Raw genomic sequence first — 24,077 nt, forward strand, 5'->3', positions numbered from 1 at the left:
GGAAATGCTTCCAGCACTGAACATGCCAAAGCTAGCCTGGCAGAGGGCAAGAGGCCACATGGAGAGGGGTCTTGGCCATCCCAGCTGTGGCCCCAGATATGGGAGTAAGGCTAGCCAAGAACAGCTGAGCCTGGTTCAGACCAGAAAGATCACCCAGCTGAGCCTGGCCCAAATTGTCCATCCACACAATTATGAACTAAATAACATGGTGGTTGTTTTAAGCCACCAAGTTTGGGGTGGTTTGCTCTGCAGCACTGAATAACCAATATATTCTCAGACCACTCTGGTAGCAAGGCAAAGTGGTTCTAGAAAAATCCCTTGCAGTCATATAATACATTCATTATGTACTTCAAGCTTCTTCCTGTTCATCACATCATTTAATTCTTAGAGAACCTTTCTGAGGAGACAGGCGTTTGTCACTGTACCTATTTTACAGATTAGGAAAGCAAGACTTAAGAAAGGTTGCCTCAGACATGCTAGCTGGAAGAGCATGGAGGGCTAGTGCTCAGCCTTCTGTCATTCAGAAGTCCCAGGACACGTGGTGGCCTTTCCTGTTGAGGGTGGGTTAACCCTGGGGGCAACAGCCTGAGTTAGACAAAGAAAGCTGAGACCTGAGGGCCGCACTCTGAGGCTGCCTGTTCTAATGAGCCTGGCTACCCCAGGCTCCTCTGACCTCCAAGTAGGCAGGTTGTATAATGAGAAACTCATAATGAGGCTTAGCAAGTCCTTGTTTTTTCCAGAGTTGCTATGAGCCTCTGCTTTGCTGCTGGATTAGGCTGCTTGTGAAGGTTTCTAATTCGGGGTCTTAATTTTTGTAAAGCGTGAATTACAAGAAGTCAGAAGAATGATGCAAAGAGCATTTAATAATGCACATTCACAAAAGAAGTGGTGTAACTACATTAATTAGGCAAGTCTTGCGTAAAGATGCAATGTAATTATATATTTGAGACAGTTAATTAGGGAGCTACTTGGAAATTTCAGTGAATATTAAGGTAATTATACATAAATACTATAACCATTAAGACTGCACCCATAATGAAAGCAATAACTAATTACATAAATAACAGCATACTTATGTTTTTACATTACCAACACCTAACAATGCTTCCTCTTCCCCGCCTCCCTTCACCATGCAAATGACAAATCTTCCATTTTTAACTCAGATATTCTTGCAAATGGTTAGAAACAATGACCTTTCTTTTTCTTTCCTTTATTTTGACAAATCTGGGCCTGTTGTGGGAGCTTTCAGGGACTGGACAGAAGTGTGGGATGTGAGAGCTGGTCAGCCCTGCCTGACCCCACCCGAGTGGTTGTGGGCAGGAATAAACCAGGGCCAAACCATGCAGTGGCTGGAAAGGGGCAAGTCAGGACCACGGACAGAGTCAAGGTGCGAGCCTGGAATACCTGACCAGCCCTGTCCATCATCAGTTGCACCACCTCAGAGAAGTCATTTCAGTGTCTCTCAGCTTCAGTTTCCTCATTTTGTACAAATGGGGATGATAGTAATCCCTGCCTCCCAGGGCTAAAATGGAGAGCAAATATAAAACTGTTGAATGCTATCTTGTGTAACTGATTGAAGTTTGCCTTTATTTTTTATTTTTTTTTAATGTTTTATTTATTTCTAGGAGAGAGAGAGAGAGACAGTGTGAGCAGGGGAGGGTCAGAGAGAGAGGGAGTCACAGACTGAAACAGGCTCCAGGCTCCGAGCTGGCAGTCAGCACAGAGCCCGACGCGGGGCCCGAACCCACGAACCGCAAGATCATGACCTAAGCAAAAGTCGGACGCTTAACCGACTAAGCCACCCAGGCGCTCCTGAAGTTTGCCTTTAAAGCTCCAGATCAGTGATCTCTGTGCCTTTTGCTCCTTCAGCATGTCCCCTTCATCTTCAGGGCTGTCAGATACCCATCAAGCTGCCTATACTACACTCCCAATTAAGAACTGCTTTTGTGAAAGGATCTAGAACGCATTCACACTCAAGTGTGACTGACTGATGACTTAAGTGTTGGGAAGGCCTGGGAGTGTATTTACGTTTTTAACAGGAAGCAAAATCTCCCTGCGAACCACTGACCTACTGTCCTATAGAATGCCCAATCAATAGGAGTTAATGAAATGTTTGGGTAGGAGCACTTCTGGATAGTCCTGATATCTCACCATGTGGGCATTTGCTATACCACATGGGAGGGTGGTGGGTAAGATCAGATTGAGAAGTCTGAGATATCTGGGTTAACATCTTGGCTCTACCACTAGCAAATACTTAGCTCCTCTAATAATAATACAAATACTAGCATTTATTGGCCAGTTACTATTTTTAAGGTAATGTGTTACATGTATTAATTAATTTAATTTTCATAGCAATCCCACTAGGTATATCCCATTATGGATCTCACCTTGTAGGTGAGAAAAGGGAGGCACTGAGATGTTAAGTAACTTGTCCCTGGTGACATAGCTATTAAGTGGAGGAACCTAGATTTGAATCTCAACACTTGGTTCTATAGCCTGAATTTTTTGTCTCTATGATATACATTTTCTCTTCAAATGCAAGATGATGGCAATTGTTGTATCTACTGCATGGAGCTGTTATAAGGATTACATGAAATAGTACAGGTAGCGTGATTAGGTCAGTGCCAGTACACTGTAAATATTGTATCCTATTAAAGTTTTCCTCTTAGTCTAAATGCCGGCAAATATCTATTTCTCTGGTTTTTTAAATTAAAATATTTTTAAACATTTATTTATTTATTGAGAGACAGAATATGAGTTAGGGGAGGGACAGAGGGAGAGAAAGGGAGACACAGAATCCAAGGACAGGCTCCAGGCTCGGAGCTGTCAGCACAGAGCCCAATACGGAGCTTGAACCCACAAACTGTGAGATCATGACCTGAGCCGAAGTCAGACACTTAACCCACTGAACCACCCAGGTGCCCCTATTTCTCTGTTTGGCCCTTCTCTTGGCAAGTCAGAGTCTCTCCAAGGCTCCCTATTTCCCACTATCTTTCATTATTTGCCACTCGGTTAGTTTCTCACCAGGTGGTCTTTTCTGCTGTGTGGGGTGTGGATGTGAGGGATGAGTCTGATTCCACCTAATGCACCAGAAGACAGTCACCTGTTCAAAGAGTTCAAAAGGGAAGCCACACACTTGGTCTGATGTTGCTTCCACTGCCAAACGTCTGACTGGCACCATCCCTACCTGTTGGGTCCTGCTGATTACTTGGAAACCACACATCACTTTTTACCAGAGACATTTTATCATCTCACTTATTGACCAGATTTAGGTATGAATTGCTTTTAACTTTTTTAAGAAAACCAAATCATCCTTTTTGGGAGTTATAAGAAGTAGTTGTATTTGATACATAGAGGCTTGTTCTTTGAAGGAACATGAATCATATGTCTGGAATGGGTGAAGGCTCTTTAGTGAAGCTCTTGGTACCTCAGAGTGAAGCCTTTCTTAGCTTGGCTATGTTGGGGATCAGCCTGTCTCCATGCTCCCACCCATGCACCCTAATATAAAGTCAGTCAATTGCCAGCCTTCCCATATACTCACAGCTTATAGTCAGCCTTTTCTTCCAGGGTAGAGGCATATTGGGAAAAACATTTACACAATATTGAGAAAAGTTTTATCATCTACATATATTAATCAACCTTTATTTACAAGTATAAATGATTCACTTATTCATAATAGACACTAGATTATCTCTAGACATTCAGGACAAAAAATGTAAAGCATAAAACAGTAAAGCAAACTGATAGATTTAACCCCAGAGAAAACAGAAATACTTAGAAACATAAGAGGACTGAAATTATTTTTAGTTAGTATCCTTAGAAGTTTCCAAGATAGTGTTGCATTTATAAAATAATTGCTGCTCTAAAAAAGAAAGAGACTCCAAAAACCAAGAAATCGTTTTTTGGAATTAAAAAATGTGAATACTGAAATAAACATTTCAATAAAGGTCCTGGAAGATAATACTGAAAAATCTCTGTGCTTGTGTTGCAAAAGACAAGAAGATGAGAGATACAAATGAAAAGTTTATAAAAGATCAAAGAGATATAGTCCTATCCAATAGAAGTTCCAGAAAGAAACAACAGACAAATGAAGAAAGGAAAATAATCAAATATCCCAAAGTGCAGGAAAGTTGACCTTTTTTATTATTTTAAAAGAGACTGTTAGCTGCCAACAAATGAATAAAAAAATACCGAAACCTAGGTATTTGTTCATCAAATTCCAGAACATAAGGATAAAGAGAAGATACTAAAAGCTTCCAGAGGGAAGCTTAGCAGTTAAAGAAGGAGAATCAGATTTATATTTGATTCTCATCGGCAGCACTGGTTGCTAGAAGAGAATGGAACAACCCCTGTCAACCTCTAAGGGAAAATGATTTTGAACCTAAATTTATATACCCAGCCAAACTATCATCCAAATGTGGGGTCTAAGGACACTTTTAATAGATGGACTCAGAAATTTTATCTCCCTTACAGCTTTTTCAAACTAAACAAAACACAACAAAAACATAAAATCTGAGCATGTAGACCAACAAAATAAGAAAATAATTGAAGAAGGGGGAAAACACAGGCTCCAGTATTCAGAATATTAAAAAGAAATTCCAGTGTAGCAGTTATACAGCAGGCCAAAAATCAATCAGATCAAATTAGAACAGGATGTTGGATAACTCCAAGAAGAATGTTTTTAAGAAAAAATGGATTTCGTTCAATAAATACTATGATTGTGAGCTCTTGATATCTTATGGATATCATTTTTTAAATGTGTACTTCCTTTCATTATAAAAAAGAAAAATTTAGGAATTTCAGGAAAAATATTGATATATTATTATCACCAAAGTCCGTAGTTTACATTAAGGTTTATTCTTAGTGTTCAATCTATGTGTTTCAACCAATGTTTAATTGGTTGAATGTATCCACCATTATAATATACATAAGAGTTTCACTGTCCAGCTATTCATCCCTCCTTCCCTGTAAACCACTGATCTTTTTACTGTTTCCACAGTTCTGTCTTTTCCAGAATATCATATAATTGAAATCAGACATTATGTAGCTTTTTCAGATTGGCTTTTTTCACTTAGTAATATGCTTTGAAATTTCCTCCATGTCCTTGCTTGGCTTAATAGCTTATTTCTTTTTAGTGCTAAATAATAGTCCATTGTATGGACATACCATTGTTTATTTATCCATTCACCTACTGGAGGACATCTTGTCTGCTTCCAAGATTTGGCAATTGTGAAAAAAGCTGTTGTAAACATGTGTGTAGGTTTTAGTGTTGACATAAGTTTTCAACTCTTTAAGTCTATTTATTTATTTTTGAGAGAGAGAGAAAGTGGCAGACAGACAGTGTGAGAAAGAATCCCAAGCAAGCTCCACACTGTTAGTGCAGAGCTTACTGCAGGGCTCAAACTCTTTAAGTGTGAGATAATGACCTGAGCCAAAATCAAGAATCAGCCACTTAACCAGCTGAGCTGACTGAGCCACCCAGGCTCTCTCTCTCTCTCTTTTTTTTAAAAAGTAGGCTCCATACCCAACATGGGGCTTGAACTCACGAGCCTGAGATCAGAAGTTGTATGCTCTACCAACTGAGCCAGCCACGCATCCCAGTTTTCAACTCTTTTGAGTAAACAGCAAGGAACGTGATTGCTGGAGCATATGGTAAGAGTATGTTTAGTTATGTAAGAAACTGTCAAATTGTCTTCCAAAGTGGCTGTACCGTTTGCATCCCCATGAGCAATGAAGGCATTCCTGGTGCTTCATATCCCTTCCAGAATTTAGTGTTGTCAGTGTTTTGGATTTTGGCCATTCTCATGGGTATATAATGGTATCTCCTTTGTGATTTTAATTTGCAGTTGCAATTCCTTGATGACATGAGATGAACTTTCATATGCTTATTTGCCATCTGTATATCTTCCTTGGTGAAATGCCTGCTAAGATCTTTGGCCCATTTTTAAATTGGATTGTTTATTTTCTTACTGCTGAGCTTTAAGAGTTCTTTGTGTACTTTGGATAACAGTCCTTTGGATATATCTTTTGGAAATATTTTCTCCCAGCTTGTTGCTTGTCTTCATTGTTTTGATGGGTTTGTTTTTATTGTTTTTTTCCTGTTTTGGTCATTTGGTCTTGCCTGTTACTGTATCAAGTAATTTTTACGGAATTATAGACGTTGTATAATAAAAATTTATTCTGATGCTCTGAGTGAGGTTTTCTTCTGGAGATGGATTAAATTTATTTGAAGCTGGGCTTCAGTCTTGGTAAAGACTTGGTTTGCCTTTACCTCTAGGGAATTGTCCTTTTAGGGAATGACTGAGATGTACTCCAGGCCCACTCTATAGTGATGGATCCTAGGCCCCAATTTTCATTCTTCTGGTTATGTGAGATTTCCTAGAATTCTGCTTAGCTCTCAGACTTGGGGCTCCTACCTTCTATTCTGCTTCTCTGATGCTCTGCTTCGTGGTGTCTTATCTGCCTTGAGGCTAAAAGCTACATGGATAGCTGACTTTCTTCTGTACTTCTCTTTGATATCTTGGCTCTCCAAAGTCCTCCTATCTTGGCAGCTCTCCAGCACCTTAAAATTTTTTTTCTTTTAATAAATGTTTTATTGTGGAATTATTTTAGATTTACAATAAAGTAGCAAAAGTAGTATAGAAAGTTTTCATGTATCTTTCACCCAGCTTCCCCTAATGTAACATTTTAAGTGACTGTGGTATACTTGCCAAAACTAGGGAACAAACATCGACACATTACTCTCAACAAAATTTCAGACTTTATTCTCATTTTGCCAATTTTCTATTAATGTGCAATCTAGAATATTACATTGCATTTATTAAATATATTTTTAAAATCCAACTTAAAAAAATTTTTTAAATTTATTTCTGAGAGAGAGACAGCATGAGCAGGGGAGGGTCAGAGAAAAAGGGAGACACAGAATCTGAAACAGGCTCCAGGCTCTGAGCTAGCTGTCAGCACAAGAGCCCGACGCAGGGCTCAAACCCACAAACCATGAGATCATGACTTGAGCCAAAGTTGGCTGCCCAACTGACTGAGCCACCCAGGAGCCTCTAAAATCCAACTTATTATTCTTGGCAGGAGGGCTGATCTGTTATAAACTAATAGGCCATAGCTAGATGCAGAACCCCTATTTATTGGTTTTTAATTTTTTATTCTTTATTTTTATTTTAATTTTTTAAATGTTTCTTTGTTTATTTGGGGGGCGGTCAGAGAGAGAGGGAGAGAGAGAGAGAATTACAAGCAGGCTCGATGCTATCAGCGCAGAGCCTGATGGGGAGCTCAGTCCCATGAATTGTGAGATTATGACCTGAGTTGAAATCAAGAGTTGGAGGCTTAACCAACTGAGACACCCAGGTGCCCTGGTTTTTCATTTTTTATAATTAATCCATACATAAGGCACAGAAGACTTAATGTTGGATATTCAGCATTATAAAAGATAACCAACTGAGCAATGAAAAAATGCAATCCATAAAACTCTGGGGAGACTTATAATGGAGGAGGTAGTATTAGAGAGTTAAATTTTCTCAGTTTTGATAGAGTCAATTGATACCATCCAGTTCATAACTCATGATAAAGAAGTATAAGAATTATGATGAAAATGATTGGAAAAACAGAAAATAGAAAGAATTGGTTATCTCTGAGTAATGGTACAGAAGGTTGTGAAGGTACAAGATTTTCCTTCTCTTTTATTCAAGCAGAATTTGCTTAAATATTTTTTACTCATATGAAGTAGAATTTACATGCACCAATAGAGCATAATGTTGTTATACAGTTTCTAAGGGAAAATAAACAATGGACAATACAATATGAATGAATCATGCTTTTTATGTGAAAACCCTATGTGCCTACATATACATATAGTATTATTGCACAAACACTTATGTGGTCTTGTGCTTCTATCATTCTCATGAGAAGAACTTTTCCAGGTTTGCCTGGTGGCCACCAGAGGAGGAGGAGAGGCACTGGGGCAGAACTGACCTGCAAACTTCTTACACAAAATTTGGTCTGAATCTAAATTACCCAGTTCTCTATTACCAGTAGAGTAAGTCAAGAGTGACAAATACACTCACTATAAATGTCTCATAACTAACAATAAATGCAAGGAAAGAAATAATATCTTCAAATGCTGAGCGAAAAGAGGCATTAACCCAGATTCCATAGCTGAAAAAGAAAACCCTAATATTTAAGATTCAAGATGACACACAGACCATTTCACACATACAGAAACCAAGAGAACTGGTCCCCCAAGACATTTCCAGATAAATTAATATAGAATGTCTTTCAAAAGAAGAAAAGTGGTCCCAGAGAGCAAAAGTTGGATGCAAAAAAAGAAGTGAAAAATGAAATTAAGATCTATCGGTAATAAGATTAATTGCTATAGAAACTGGTTTTCCCCATTTAACTAAAAGTGCCATCAGAGAAATTAAGGTTATCGGTTCTCAGGAGATAAACTGTTCTTGCTTTATATTGGAGGAGATTCTTCTACAGCTCGCGAAGTAGGAGGCGATATAGTTACGTGTGTCTGCTCAACTCATTAGGGTAACAGATCAAAGTTTAGCTTTCACAAATCAGCAGAAGAATAAAGGAGTACAGAAAACTTTATGGATCCTATACTGGGTAGGGAATAAGACAGGAACAAGGGCAAGTGTGACTTAATCACAGCCCCTTCACACATTCAAGGGATAGAATATGCGCATCTTTGGGGAGATGCAGTTCACCCCACCGCAGGGACCTACATGCAGAGGCCCCCGAGGTGCGAATGTGATTGGCATGTTCTAGGAGGTCCATGTGGGGGGTGCCTGGGTGACTCAGCTGGGTGGGCGTCCAACTTCTTCTCAGGTCACGATCTCACAGTTCACGGGTTTGAGCCCTGTGTCGGGCTCCATGCTGACAGCTGGGGGCCTGGAGCCTGCTTCGGATTCTTTATCTCCCTCTCTCTCTGTTCCCCCTCCCCACCCCCGCCCCCGCTCATGCTCTGTCTCTCTCCCTCAGAAATAAATAAAAACATTATTTTGTTTTTTAAAAAAGGAGATCCGCATGGCTGAGCAAGGGTGGGAAGGCGGGAGCAGCTCTTGAAGGACCCGGACCACATCGAGGAACTGAATCACCTCTTTATGGGGTCCAGGGGTGGGTTTTAGTATTCTCAGTCACTTGGAAAGGGGAGGAAACAGGGGAGCTTGTTAAAGTACACGTTTCTGGGCCTAAGAGATTCAGTAGTTCTGAGGAAAAGCCCCAGAGACTGACGCTTTCTGAAGCATCTTAGGTGATTTCACAGGTGATTCCAGAGATCAACCTGTGGCCCAGAACTATGTGCTCCAGATGAAAAAAGGCCAGAAGGCTCAATCATAAATACCTTCTGTCTAACTCTTCCTCTTCTTCATTATCTGCATGTTTATTTTTGTTCCTTTTGCCAGGGACTGGTTTTGGAAAGCACGGGTGACCTCATTCCCGCCTGGGACACATGCAGAGACACTTTCCCAAGGTGCTTCCTCAGAAGTTGTCCTTGCTCTTGAAAGAAAAACTATCTGGAATGGAAGTTGTTTTTTCTGTCATCCTGAGGATGATGTCAACACCACGGATGGCAGAAAAGAACTGTAAAGAACACAGGGCTTCGGATGTTCTGTGAGAAATAATAAATACCCATATGGTTTAAGGCAATTGGAGTTAGTATTTCTGTAGCTCGCAGCAGAAAACGGTATGGAGTTTCCTCCAAAAGTTAAAAATAGAACTGCCCTACAACCCAGCAATTGCACTACTAGGTACTTATCCAAGCGATACAGGTGTGCTGTTTCAAGGGGGCACATGCACCCCAATGTTTGTAGCAGCACTACCAACAATAACCAAAGTATGGAAAGAGCCCAAATGTCCATCGACAGATGAATGGATAATGAAGATGTGGTATACACACACACACACACACACACGAGTATTACTTGGCAATCAAAAAGAATGAAATCTTGCCATTTGCAACTACGTGGATGGAAACTAGAGGGTATCATGCTAAGTGAAATTAGTCAGAGAAAGACAAATATCATATGATTTCAGTCATATGAGGACTTTAAGATACAAAACAGATGAACATAAGGGAAGGGAAGTAAAAGTAATATAGAAAGAGGGAGGGGGACAAAATATAAGAGACTCTTAAATATAGAGAACAAACAGAGCGTTGCTGGAGGGGTTGTGGGAAGGGATGGACTAAATGAGTGAGGGGCCCTAAGGAATCTATTCCTGAAATCATTGTTGCACCCTGTGCTAACTAACTTGGATGTTAAGTTTAAAAAAATAATAAAACAAAAAACAAAACAAACAAAAGCACACACACACAAAGGAAGTATTCCTGATGTGGCAAGAACCAGCTATCACTTGTCTGAGCTGCGCCATAGTTGTGAGTAGAATGGAAAAGCGGAAGCTTGCTTCTCTTTCCTCTCCAGTAACAAGAAACCCCCTCAGGCAGGCTTGTGAGAGGAGGGAGTGAGAGAATGTCTTTAAAGCACTTAGCGCAGTGTCTGGCACACAGTTGGTGTTTCATAAGTGCTCCTTGAATTGAATGAATGAGTGAATGGGCGACTGAATTTGTCGAAGAGCTGCAAGAAAGCCTAGACTTAACACCACCCCACACTGGTGTTCATTTCTGGGGTTCTCTTTTTCAAATCAGGATTTAATATTTCTTTGGCTTTCTTTGGCAACTGTACCGTTCTGCCCTTTCCTCTTCTCTAACACTTTTTCCATTGGTTTAGAAAAGGCAAAGTATTAAATTTATTATTATTTGAACATTTTTATTAACCAAATGCAAGTCTTCTGGCTATTTTCTTCCCTTCTTTGCCCCCTAGCCCTCTGCCCTTACCCTGTGCCTTTGACCTATAGGAGGGTCACCCATGACCAGCTGGGTGACCCAGGGCAGCAAGAGTGGGAGCACAGATTTAGGCTACATGGCTCTTGCGTGTTGAGATGCTTCTATGGCCTGCTTTTCCCACCCAAGCATCTCTGGGCTCCTGGACACTTTGCTGGATTGCTGCCATTGCATCAGGTAGAACAGACAGCCTGAAGTCAAATGCAAAGTTTCATCAGATCCTGGGGAGGATCACAGATTGGGAAATAGGTCCTGAAGACAGGAGGGGGGCCCTTCAGGTGATGCAGTCATTTCGTATTTGAACACAACTTTGTAAAACTAAAAACCTTCCAAACACGAAAGCACAGACCACAGGGAAACAAAACAGTATTGTATTTCAGTATTTCAAAAATAAAATTGGAGGGGCGCCTGGGTGGCTCAGTTGGTTAAGCGTCCAACTTCAGCTCAGGTCATGATCTCACGGTTCGTGGGTTTGAGCCCTGCGTCGGGGGCTCTGTGCTGACCGCCAGCTAAGAGCCTGGAGCCTGTCTTTGGATTCTGTGTCACCCTCTCTCTCTGACCCTCCCCTGCTCATGCTGTCTCTATCTCTCTCTCAAAAATAAGTAAAAACATTAAAAAATTAAAAAAAAATAAAATGGAAAAACAGGCCTCCATTCCTTTAGAGTAAAGTTGTTTAGAGTCAGCTGTGCTACTGGACCTGGCAGTGATGGTTGAGCTGGACAAGACCGTGAGCCTGTGATAAAACGTGGCATTCTGCACATTTCTGTTCCCGGAGACAGAGACTCTCATCATGGGAAATAGAAACATTTATGTTGATTGTTGGACTGTTTTCATGTTGAAGGCTGTGACTCTCTACCCTGCCCTTCCCCAAATCCTCACCCAACTGCTGCCTGACCTCTGAGTGGTCTTAGCGCTCTCGTAGGTTCTAGGAATTTGGGAACTGGGCGACTTGCAAGATGTGGATTTAGAGCCCCAGAAAAATTATGAGATGGCACGTTACTTCATTCTGCCTGGCTAAAACCTTGATTCTGAAGTCTGTTCCCTTGCAGTAAGCTTGGGGATGACATTAGGACTCAGAAAGTTTTTCTCCTTTGTTTGGTTTCCTTCTCTCTCTCTCTCTCTCTCCCTCCCTCCCTTCCGCTCTCTCTCTCTCTCCTTGTCCCCCTCCCCACACCCTCTCTCCCTTTCCCTAATTAAAGCCCTACATCTCTAAGATCACATGTGGATAGAAAGCAAATCAGACAGTCTGAGAGCTTTGCAATCAGAACTGACCTTGTTGTTTCTTTTCATCATATGCATGTGCAGCTAGATGGTATTGTGATATTTTGATCTAGGTACAAATAGAGCATTCTCTTTTATCAGCAAAAGAGCAGGTAAGGGTCCTCGTAAATAGGATGGATGCTTCTGGGGCAGATGTGGCTGTGTGTGTGTGTGTGTGTGTGTGTGTGTGTGTGTGAGAGAGAGAGAGAGAGAGAGGGAGGGAAGGAGGGAGGGGGGAGAGAGAGAGAGAGAGAGAGAGAGAGAGAGCGCGTACTGCCTCTGAGAGTTAGAAATCACATTTCCTAAAAGTAGACACCTGGAAAACCCTGTACCATATTGGCTATTGCTTCTTAAGAATGACATAATGGAGCTGGAGAAGGTCCAGGAAAGGGCAGCTGAATTAATTAAAGAGTTGGAATGGGTTTTAAAAACACCTTGATTTTCAGACTGTAAAAATAATATGTATTCATTATAGAAAATTTGGAAGATATTCAAGGCAAAATGAAAGTAGAATTATGTATTACCCTGCCACCCAGAGGTAACAGTGTTTAACATTTTGTTATACTTCCTTTCTGTCTTTTTTCTATGCACAAGCATACATATAATAACATTGGTATATACTTATATATATGTGTGTATATATATATATATATAAAATATATAAAATGTTGTTTCCTGTTTGGTACATGTTTTGTATCCTATTTGGTATTTTTCTTTGTCATTAAATAGTTTCTGAAACATTCTCATGGCTGTATAATATAGCCATTGGTGGGTCTACAAAATTGACTACTCCTATATACTTTAGATTTTATTTTTAGATTATATTTAATAAATTAATTACATATTTATTTTCATCATGAGCACTGCAATGAAATGTTTTCTGCTCAAACTTTCGGGGCATCTCTGATTATTTTCTTAGTAATAATTCCTCCCTTGCTCCTTCCCTGCCTCCCCCTTTCTCCCTTTCTTTGTTTTCTCTCCCTGTCTTTATTTTCTCTCTCTTTCCTTATTTCTTTCCCTTCCTTCCTTCCTTCCTTCCTTCCTTCCTTCCTTCCTTCCTGCCTGCCTTCCTGCCTGCCTGCCTGCCTTCCTTTCTTTCTTCTTTCTTTTCCCCCTTTCTTTCCATCCTTCCTTTCTTTTTACTGCAGGTGCAAGAAGAATTTTCAGTGTAATGAATAATGGGTGGAAGGAGGCACATCATAGAATGTGTGTATAGAAATGGTGCAAATGAATTTAGGTTTTCTTCAACATTCCCTTCTGTATTCTGAGATAAGAAAACTATTTTATTGTTATTATTTTAATGTTTATTTATTTATTTGGAGAGAGATAGAGAAGGGCTGTGAGCATGTGAGCAGGAGGGACAGAGAGAGAGAAAGAGGGAGAGGGAGAGAGAATCCCAAGCAGGCTCTGCTCTGTGAGTCCAGAGTCCAACATGGGACTTGATCTTACAAACCACAAGATCATGACCTGAGCTGAAGCCAAGAGTCGGACGCTCAACCAACTGAGCTGCCGAAGCACCTCAAGTAAACTATTTTTAATTTTTTAAATGTTTATTTTTGAGAGAGAGCAAGAGAGAGGGGCAGAGAGAGAGAGATACAGAAACTGAAGCAGGCTCCAGGCTCTGAGCTGTCAGCACAGAGCCCGATGCGGGGCTCAAACCCACAGACTGTGAGATCATGACCTGAGCTGGAGTCGGACGCCCAACTGACTGAGCCTCCCAGGTGCCCCACAAGAAAACTATTTTAAAAATAAAATAATATAGATTAGAAGGAACTTAACTGAGGAACAAGGGGGAGAAGAAGGGGGGAAATGGTGGGGGAAAGGGAGAGAGGCAAACCATGAGAGACTCTTGAATGCTGACAAAAACTGAGGACTGATGGATGTGGGNAGAGAAGGCAGAAAGTACAAATTATTAATTGAAATATGCAAATGAAGACAAATTACATATGTTCACTTTGAGATCCTGTGCTCTCTGAATGTTCTATATTGCCAGAGGGGGGCGCTGGTGGGAGGCCAGAGCTCTGGGGAGGGAGGGGACAAAAATGTTATGGCAAGCGAGGGAGGGAAGGTCTTTTTTCTAAAGAAATCAGATGACATAATCTCAGAAACCAAAGGAAAGTCATCATCTTGCAACCATAGGCTCTTTAAAGCTACTCAGATGTGAGGAGGCTTCTGCATGACTGTTGATCTGAGTTTGGTCCAGTTGGGTGTGGCTATCAGGTCTCCCTGTGATTAATATTAATAGTAGTCTCTATTGCATGACACCTCACTTAGTGCTCATCCTCACCTCCATTCTTTGGTGTCACTGTCAGTGACAGAAAACCCGCTGGGTTATTAAAGAAACTAAGATAACAGCAGCAACAATAAGCTAACCTTAGGCTGGCCCCAGTCCTCAAATGGGCATAGGCAGATGTCATTCTGGACCTCTGGACTTCCATATAAGATCAATACCAATGGCACTGACAAGGTGTGCAAAGTATGTACTATTAGGGCTTATGCTATTTATTTTAAAGTCAGTCAATAAGTTTATATTTATTATGCACCCTTCAGGTTCAGGACCCCAGAGTGACCGTCCCAGGGGAAAGAAGAGTAATTTGAAGGGTGAAATGGGTGAAGGGCGGTCAAAAGGGACAAACTTCCAGTCATAAACCAAATAAGCCCTGGGGATGTGATATGCGCATGGTGACTCTAATCTTGTTTATGTAAAAATTGCTTAGAGAGTAGATCTTAAAAGTTCTCATCACAAGGAAAAAAGTTGTAGCTATTTGTAGTGATGGATGTTAACTGGACTCGTTGTGATCGTTTTTGGAAAAAAATGAAGGGAAGAAAAAGAGCAGAGTGTGAAATGAGAGGGCTGCCCTCAGGCACTTACCACACTGCGGGGGCTACTAAAGTACAGAATGGCCTCTGTCATCCTGTAGAATTTACTTATTTGTTTTGTCTGTTATCTGTCTCTGCTGCTCACGTGTAAGTTCACTGGGATAAAGATCTTTGTTTGTCGCCCCTGGTGTTTTGAACAATGCTTGGCACAGACTCAGTGTTAGTAGATCCTGAGTTTCTGCTGAATAAACGGGCACTGCCGTGTGCCCCTCCCACAGTGCGCCTCCGTTCATACTTGTAAAAATACACTTATATCTCACTTAATATGCCAGGTACTCCCCTCGCCCTAAACACCAATCCCCTGACATAGGTACTAGTATTCTCCTCATTTTACGGACGAGGGAAATGATTCTTTCTACCCAGGAGGCCGGCCTTAACGTTTCTTTCAGCCCAGTGGAATTATTAGCATCTCTCAGTGCTGAGCTCTTCCTGTCATGAGTCAGGCATACATATTAGCTTTTCATCCTGTAGAAAGCAAGCGATGTTCGGGAACACGTAGAAAGTTAAGTCCACCACGAGAAAGGGGCAGTGAGAAATATTACGGAAATTCAGAGGGTAGTGCTGTTGCTTCTGGATCTCGTCCTGAGAGCCATGGGGAAAGGAGATGGCAAGGCATGCTGGGAACGGCAGGAGCAAAGCTGTGGAAGACCATCTAAGAAGACCTCTTCGTAGCTGCTGCTCAGGGATCCCTCAGAGCCAGAATCCGGCCTCTGTTGTGCTAACAGATCTCCCACCAAGTCCTGGTATGTCTGTCCTGCGAGCGATCTAAGGGTTCAGTCCAGCACGTTGGTGAAGACACCCTCCGCTAGTGTTTCCATTCCTCCCTTGGGCCCATTGATGAACTGCTCTGCGCCTCAGTTCTTTGTCTGTAGAATCAAAGCTAATAGGACCTACCTTAATTGCTTGTGGGAGGGATCAAAGGCGGTCATGGATGTGCAGCTCTCAGCTTTACCTGGTGCCATGACTGCTCGGTAAACGTGCGGCTCTCGGCCACCCTCGTTGTTTGCGTGCTGGGAGGTGATGATAGCCACAGCCCTCTGCACTCACGTGGGGCTTACCAATTAGGATCCTTTCATGTGCATGAACTCGTCGAAACTCCACCGCCGTTCACCTGACCCGGCCTGGGAAGATCACCCGGCTCTTCCTTCCCTAACAGATATTTCAATTCTGATGAGTCACTTTGGGCCGAAATGAATGGCACAAACTTGTAGGGAAAAGGAAACCAGGAAGCTGTGGCCGAGGGGGCTGGTGGAGAGCGCTGGGTGGGATGGACAGGTGGCTTCCCTTTCAGAACCAGCTCTCGAGGCACAGTATGGGTGCTGGGGTGGCCCCTGGAAACACTGGCTGTAAACAGGGTCCTGTGGGCTCCCACAGGCATGGGCCACCTGGTGGGAGAACCCACAACCTGAGATTGTCCTTTCTCGGGGTGACTCAGAAGTCAATTTTCTGTGAGAAGCAAGTTACACAGCACTTTCCAAAAATCATGCTCTGGAGTAGATTTGCATAAATGAGTGTATTGTATTTTTTTAGAAGCCATGAAAGCTTTAATTACCTAAACTCTAATTAAGCTCGTCTCTTGCAGCAAACACCGGATATCAGCTTATTTTGTACTTGGCTCCACTTTTTTTGTTTTTAAATATTGGGTGATAGTCTGTATGACTCTCAGTTCAACTCCATGGAAACACTTCAGAGATGTTTGCAATCCAACAGGTATTTTATTGAGCACCTACTAAGTGCTAGCGTGGCTTCGGGTTTAAGAGCAGAGGGCCTGAGCTGCCTGGGTCCGTTCCTGGCTCTGCCGCTTGCTAGCTGTGTGACTCTGGACATGTTAACTGTCTTCTGCCTCAGTTTCCCAGTTGGTAAGATAGGCATTATCCCTGGTGCCTGTCTTAGAAGGCTGTTATGAGAATTCAGGGAGATAATTGGAGTAAAACATGTAGCACCGTGTGGACACCCAGCGCTCTGTACAGATCGGCTTTTATTATAACCTAGCCGCCAGGCCAGGAGCTGGGCTGAGAGCTACCGCGGGCACATTCCCTGAGCTCAGAGAGCTTGTAGTCCCAGGAGGGGCCAGGCCACTACCGATTAATCAGCAGTAAGAGTATAAAAGGGGCAGGCAAGGTGTTCTGGGTTATCATAGGCCCCTGTGGATACTCTGGCTGTTTTTATTTTCCTGTTTTATTAACATAGGCCAGCTCATTTAGCATCACAGGTCTTCAGGGTCAAAAGGAGCTTCCAAAGGTCACTCGTCCCCTTCAGTGATCCAGGTAAAACCTTCCCTCAGATGACACCACGATCACATCTGCTCTCCTCTCCTGCTGCACGACGGCAGGACTCAGCCTGGGCTGGCGTGTGTTCAGGAGCTCCCCGGATACTGACTCGGAGCCCACCCAGGGCGGGCGTTCTCGCCCCGGCCTTTAGGAGTGGGGCGGTTCCGTGCGCCCATCTGTGACCTGCGCCGTCCCGATTCCTGGACCTGGGCGTGGGGCCTTGGCTGTTTTCTTTGCCTGTGGTTATTGGTCACTCTGCCTGTGGTGCCTAGGGCTGTTGTGGGCACCAGGACAGGGACGGGCAGAAAGCAGAGGGCAGGACCAGCGCCTCCCTCCGGAGCTTCTCAGTCTTTCATCTGTGGAACACCTACTTGGAGAGCACCTGGAGGAACTGCCTGAAATGAAGATTTCTTGGTCTCAGATCCGGTGAGCTACACACACACACACACACACACACACACACACAAACACACACACACACACTTAATGTTTATTTATTTCTTGAGAGGGAGAGTGCAGTGGGGAGGGATCGAGTGGGTGGGGAGAGAGAGAGAATCGCAAGTAGGCTCCACACTGTCAGTACAGAGCCCAGCGCGAGCTCGACCTCACAAACCATGAGACTGTGACCTGAGCTGAAATCAAGGGTTGGACATTTAACAGACCGAACCACCCAGGTGCCCCAGAGTACACATAGTTAAATAAGCTTCCCGGGTGATTCTTAGGAGGCCACTGCCCCAAAGCTGAGCCCCTGAGCCCACCTGGAGCCCTTGTCGGAGATAAACGCCTTTCCTTGCTGGTTCCTGAGCGCTTCACCCCTACTAGGCCTCCTTCCTGCCAGGTTTCTTAGGGGCTCTCAGCCCAGTGTCCAGTCCCACTGGCTTCTAGGCCCCCAAATACACCGGGAAGTGGGGGGAAAGGAGGAGGAGGAGGACACCCGAATAACTAGCAACTTGGGAGTCGGGGCTGTGGCTCCCAGAATCTCAGAATGCCGCAAGTGGAAAGCATCTTAGATCTGATCTGGTCCAGTTTGTAATCTGTGGGTGAACGCACCCCTGCAGCCCCCCAGGGGACGCACCCAGTCAGCCGCGGGCTGGGCCAGGCCTCTGGCTTCTTGTCCCACCGTGTGGTCCCCCCAGGAGGGCCACCTCTGGTCTGGCCTGCTGAACTTGCGGGGGCCAAAGAAAGCGCCCTTCCCTTACGTCTGCTGGGCTGGCTTTGCATTACTCCGCCAGCATTCGGGAGGGCCCCGTCGAGGTTGGCTCCATCTGTGGGTAAGAGCAAGTTAGGGAGAAGGGCAAGCCAGGCCAGGGCTTGATCGGGGGCCAGAAACAACCTGGCCGCCCCCGGTGTGCCCACATCCCCCTCCTCCGGGGCCCCCTGGGGCTGCTGGTGAGCACGTGGCGCGGCACTGGGCGTACCGGGGAGCTGCTCTGCGGTGGTGACTAATATTCGCGTGTGTTCTGTTACTGCTCAGCCACGCACAGACACACGTGCCCAACTTACACAAAGGCACAGCTCCCAGAGAAAGAGGGCATTTCCTCTGCTGCTGCTAGTACTCTTACTGGAAAAAAAAAAATAGCTTTCAGGGACATGTCTGTGACAGGAGAGGCTTTGTTGTGCATGGTGCTGGATTGCCCTCTGCAGTGTGTGTGTGTGGGGGGGGCGGGGGGTGTGTTTGAGTCTTGTACCAAAGTGACTGACAGATGGCAAATTATTTTAAAGCTCTCCCCCCCTCCTTTCATGTATAGTCTTCACCTCTGGCATGATGCATGCCAAGGTACCAGGCCTGGGGCAGGGAGATACCAAGTTGGGGAACTGGAATGTGTTGGTTTGTACACAGTGGGGGGGAAGGGGAGGTGCACAGCAAAGGGGAGGATGGAGACAGGCACCTGGATGTTTGCTGAAGTTTTCTAACGCTCACTAGAAGATGGCGGCAGGGGTTTATGCCGCACTTGGAAGAATATCATGGAGGGTTCAAAGAACTTTTGCATTCTTTCTTGACTACATCACTCTAGAGCTTCCTGATGTCTTCACATCTCCAGCTCAGATGGGCTCAGGCACACTGCGTCCGGTCGAGACTTTAACATCCTTTTCTAGGACTGTGCCCCTAAGAGTGGGACCTGAAGGTGCCCGTTGGTTCAGCACCCTGGCTTCAAGCAGAGAAGACATAAAGCACCCAGGATGAATAGCCTCAACCCTGCTTTCAAAGACTTCCTGGCATGGAAGTGGTTTAGTTTTGATTAGTCAGAGCTTTGTCACTTGCAGGTGACAGAAACCCAATTCAAACCAGCCTGACTGCAGAGGGAACGCAGTGTGTCCCTCGTGCACGGAAGGATGTCCCTCGTAGCAGGCAGAATGACAGGGCCGTGGCTCAGCATTGTCCCCCTCCTCCCCCATCGCCAACCATCAGTGAAGTCTGCTTGCGTCAGCTGCTCTGGGGCTTGGTCCCTTTCTTGCTGCAACCCGACTTCCTTCGTGCATCTCAGGAGATGGTGACCGATGGTCCTGAGTTCACAGCCCTATAGCTTTCAATCCAAGGGAGAGAGCAGCCCTCACCTCCAGTTTGAAAAATGCTTGGATGGATTGTGACTGGTGATTGCGTGCAGGAGGCTGTGGAGCCAGCCAGGACCCCGTGTCCACCCTTCTTCGTGGCTTCTAAACAGATAAGGTTAAGGGTTGGGTGCTCTCCATGATTCACAGCCCCACCAGGCTGTACAGGAGGGGAGGAAGTCTCCCCACATCACACAAAGATGAGTGATGAGAAAAAATGCTAAGCAGAAAAGCCTAAAGCGACCACAATATGCTATAGTAGGTTTTGCAAGTAGGAGAGTAACATAAATGCAGCCTTCAAGTTCTCCTCCCTGTGGTGACTGAGGTGGTGTGTTACTATCTCCAGTTAAAGTCCCAAAGGCGACCAGGCAATGGCACGAATGATACGATCAACAAGTATGATAAAATACCTTTACAGCCCTATACTTAATAAAAAGATCAATACTAATTGCATTCTAAAATGTATATTTCAAATTATAAGTAAGAACAAGACACTTTGCTAGTACTGTGTCTGGACCCCAAGATAGGTAGAATGGGTCACATCCTTTGGCAGTGATGATATAGTAGGGAGATTAAAAACATGGTACAATAGTGCCAGCTACTGTGTGGTAAACACCAGAGGAAGGGTACAAAGTCTGTAGAAACTTCAGAGGAAGAAGTGGTTCTATAATTCCTATTAAAGGCTCAGTGTGTGGTATAGGAGGATTTTCATCTGACCACTAGAAAGAGACTTGACCACAGTGCCTTAAACAACATTAGAGGCTTATCTTAAGTAGCCAGCATGCCAGCACCAACAAAATCATGCATCAGTCAGTCTTTCTGCTTTTTGTGCTGGAAAAGTAATAACAGCTGTGGCAGACCATGGTGAGCAAGGGCGGCCACGACGCAATCTCCCATCCCACACGCCCTTCCGTGATACGGCCCTGCCATTCGTCTGCTAGGAGGTGGAGTCATTCTAGCCTCGGGCACCAGATGCGGGAGTGGGTGAGGCTCCTGACCGGTCCAGCCTCCAGCTGTTGAGTTACCCCAGCCTTTGGGTCTTCCTAGCTGAGGCCCCAGACATCATGGGGCAGAAATATCCATCCACAATAGCTATGGCTTGTTTTGTACCAACCGGACCCTGCACACTGTTCTAAATGGTTTCACTCACCCACTCTTCACAGAAACTCTATTCGGTTAAGTACAGTTATTATCCACCTTTTACAGATGAAGAAGCTGAGGCACAGAGACGGTAACTTTTATCCAGAGTCAAACAGCTAGATGTGATGTATCCTAAGCATTCTGGCTCTGGAATCTTCATGTTTGCTTGCTACACCCCTCTGCCACGGGTAGGTGGTCGTGTCGTCTGTGAGTGGGGAGATCACGTGGGCGCTCAAGTCCTGGTGGATACAAGTGGCTTCAGGACATCCTCAGAGCCAGGTTGTCACAGCAGGGGCCACGGCCACCAGTGGCCCCACCCGCAGGACTGACAACTCGTTCCCTGGGCTTCTAGTCTCTCAGAGGCACAGCTCTGCAGTCGCAGTTGGCCAATTAATCTGTTTCTCATCTTACTCTTGACCCCCACCCTGCCAGCTTGTTAGGTTCTGCCACCTAAAAACCTGCTTTTTAAAATTTATTAAGTAATCTCTGCAAGCCAATGTGGGTCTTGAACTCAGGACCCTGAGATCAAGGGTCACGTGCTCTTCTGACTGAGCCAGCCAGATGCTCCTAAACACTTTCTTTGTATCCCTTTGATCAATTGGGATTCAGTCCAGTTGTGAGTAGTTAAAAACTGTACTAGCATGGCTAAATGAGGAAGAGGTTAATTTTTCTCAGATAACAAGGAGTCTGGAGGTACTTAGAACATAATCCAATGCTGGGCACCTACTCAAGGATGTTAACAAGGATCAGCTCCTTCTGTCTTCCAGCTTTACTATCGTTAGTGATGACTTTTGTCTTCATGGTTACAAGATGGCTGCTGCATCTCCAGGTGTTGCGTCTGTGTTCCAGGCAGAGGGGCCTTGGCAGAGAGGGGAGAAGTGAGGATTATGAAGGGCAAAATTCTCCCTTTTATGGGCTTTGCTCATTCTGTGCGAGGAAGGAGGGATGTTGGAGGGGGGAGACCTTCTCAGGGAGTTTTATCTACATCTCACTGGCCAGAACAATTTCACACTTCCACCCCTAGCCATGGAGTAGGCTGAAGTTCAGTATTTTGCTTTCTGGCCTCTATAGTAGAGGGAAGCAAAGGCATATGTGGCTCAGAGTATGAATGTTCAGTGTGGGGCTCAACAGACTTATGTAGCAAAGGGTAAGCTAGTACCTATTTTAGGTTTTGTGGACCACATGATCTCTGTCGCACCTGCTCATCTCTACCCTGTGGCTTGAAAGCAGCTACAGACAATACCTCAGTGCGTGTTTGTGTGCGGTGGTGTTTCAGGATGACTGTGTTTACTAAAACAGGCAATGGGCTGGATTTGGCCCATGGGCCATAGTTGCCAACCCCTGGCTTAGTGATTCAACTTGCAGTGTTTGCCACTGGACCCAAATATTTCAGCCAAAGTGTTATTCTCACCAGTTAGGGGCCAGGCGTCCCGGAAAGATGAAGGTGGGGAATGAATCTCATGAGATGGTTTGGTCGCAGGGTTGAGTCCACTGGCTGACAGCTTTGTGGAGGGGGCGCCTCTTCTCTGCATTAGTCACTGCAGGTCTCTCCCCGAACCACAGGTCTGGGTCAGAGAGGTGACCAAGGGACACCCCAGCTGTAACTAAAAATCTGAGGGTTGAATGGGCACATAGGATTCATCGAACACCACAAATATCTGTTTCCATATTCTTGAGCTCTTTGGTACTCAGAGAATAAACTAACAACAGATGTTTGGGTGGGGTTAGAGAAGGCTTCTCTAATTTTCTTAGCCTCACAAAATTTCACGTTTGTCTCTGGCTTCACCTTTGCTAGAGTAGCATCAGCATCGAGACAGTATGCGTTATATCATCTCCCATCAAACCTTTGTGTTTATCATTAAAAATATGGCAACATCACTGTGGTTATAAACAGAGTTACCAAGGAAACCAGTTTATCATAATTAGCTATTTATTCCCTCTTCTTTTTTTTCTCCCTCTCCCTTCCACCTGAGCTTTCTTTGGGCTGAAAGGTATGATAAGCTGTTATCAGCCTGGGCTCAGTGGCTAATTAGGTCCTAATATCGATGCATAGAATTACTTTGCTTTTTTCCATAACTGTGCTGTCATGCGTCATCTGTGCTTTTACAAATAGACACAGTGATGGAACGATTGATTTCTTACATGTGTTTTAAAGAGTCATAATAGCTGTCCCCTAGGGTGGTGGTCTATCGAAACCCAACAGACAGAAGATGAAAACTTTTGGTCTGAAAAAGACCTGTGGTCCTTTCTCTCGCGTTAGGAAATGTTTGTGAACGGAATTGCTTCCTGGATGGGGCTGCCCAGTCCTGCAGGATTTTCTTGTTCCTTGCCCAGTACAGTAGAGAACATTAGCTAGTATTGACATTCCACACTGAAACCCTAGAGCAGGGATTGGCAAACTTTTTGTAAAGGACCAGGTAACAAATGTTTCAGGTTTGGCAGCCCATATGCCCTCTGTTGCAACTATGGAACTCTGCCTTTAAAACAGGAAGGCAGCCATTGGCAATATGTAATGAATAGGCAAAGCTGTGTTGCAATAAAACTTTATTTACAAAACAAGTGGCCGGCCAGATTTGGCCCAAGGGTTGTAGTTTGCTGACACCTGTCTAGAGCCTTGATCTCTTGATGTAGGGAATGAGCTTCTTTTTTAAAAAAAAAATTTTAATTCTAGTCTAGTTAACATACAATGTTATATTAGTTTCCGGTGTACAATACAGTGATTCAGCAATTCTGTGCGTTACTCAGAGTTACTCAGCGCTCATCAAGAGTCCTCTTTAATCCCATCACGCATTGCACCCAACCCCCAACCCACTTCCCTTCTAGTAAACCTGTTTTTTCTCTGTAGTTGAGTCTGTTTCTATTTTCTTTCCCCCCACTTTGTTTTGTTTCTTAAATGGTGTGTATGAATGAATTCATATGGTATTTATCTTCCTCTGATTATTTCACTTAGCATTATACTCTCTACCTCCATCCATGTCATTGCAAATGTTAAGATTACATTCTTTTTTTATGGCTGGATAGTATTCTACTTTACACACACACACTTCTTGTTTATCCATTCATCAATCAGTGAGCACTTAGATGGCTTCCGTGGTTTGGCTATTGTAAATAATGCTGCATGC

At 44.0% G+C, this 24,077-nt stretch overlaps 1 long non-coding RNA gene across 1 annotated transcript in view; it reads left to right on the forward strand.

Moving 5' to 3' along the window:
* Nucleotides 1-9,483, forward strand: part of LOC144230787 (uncharacterized) — a 35,719-nt gene extending 26,236 nt beyond the window's left edge. Inside the window, exon 3 of the long non-coding RNA XR_013334868.1 lies at nt 9,420-9,483. This is a non-coding gene — a long non-coding RNA (uncharacterized LOC144230787). The remainder of the gene's footprint in view (nt 1-9,419) is intronic.
* Nucleotides 9,484-24,077: the final 14,594 nt, after the last annotated feature.

This window comes from Crocuta crocuta, unplaced genomic scaffold, assembly GCF_008692635.1.
Source record: "Crocuta crocuta isolate KB4526 unplaced genomic scaffold, BGI_CrCroc_1.0 scaffold3, whole genome shotgun sequence".
Classification (NCBI taxonomy): Eukaryota; Metazoa; Chordata; class Mammalia; order Carnivora; family Hyaenidae; genus Crocuta; species Crocuta crocuta.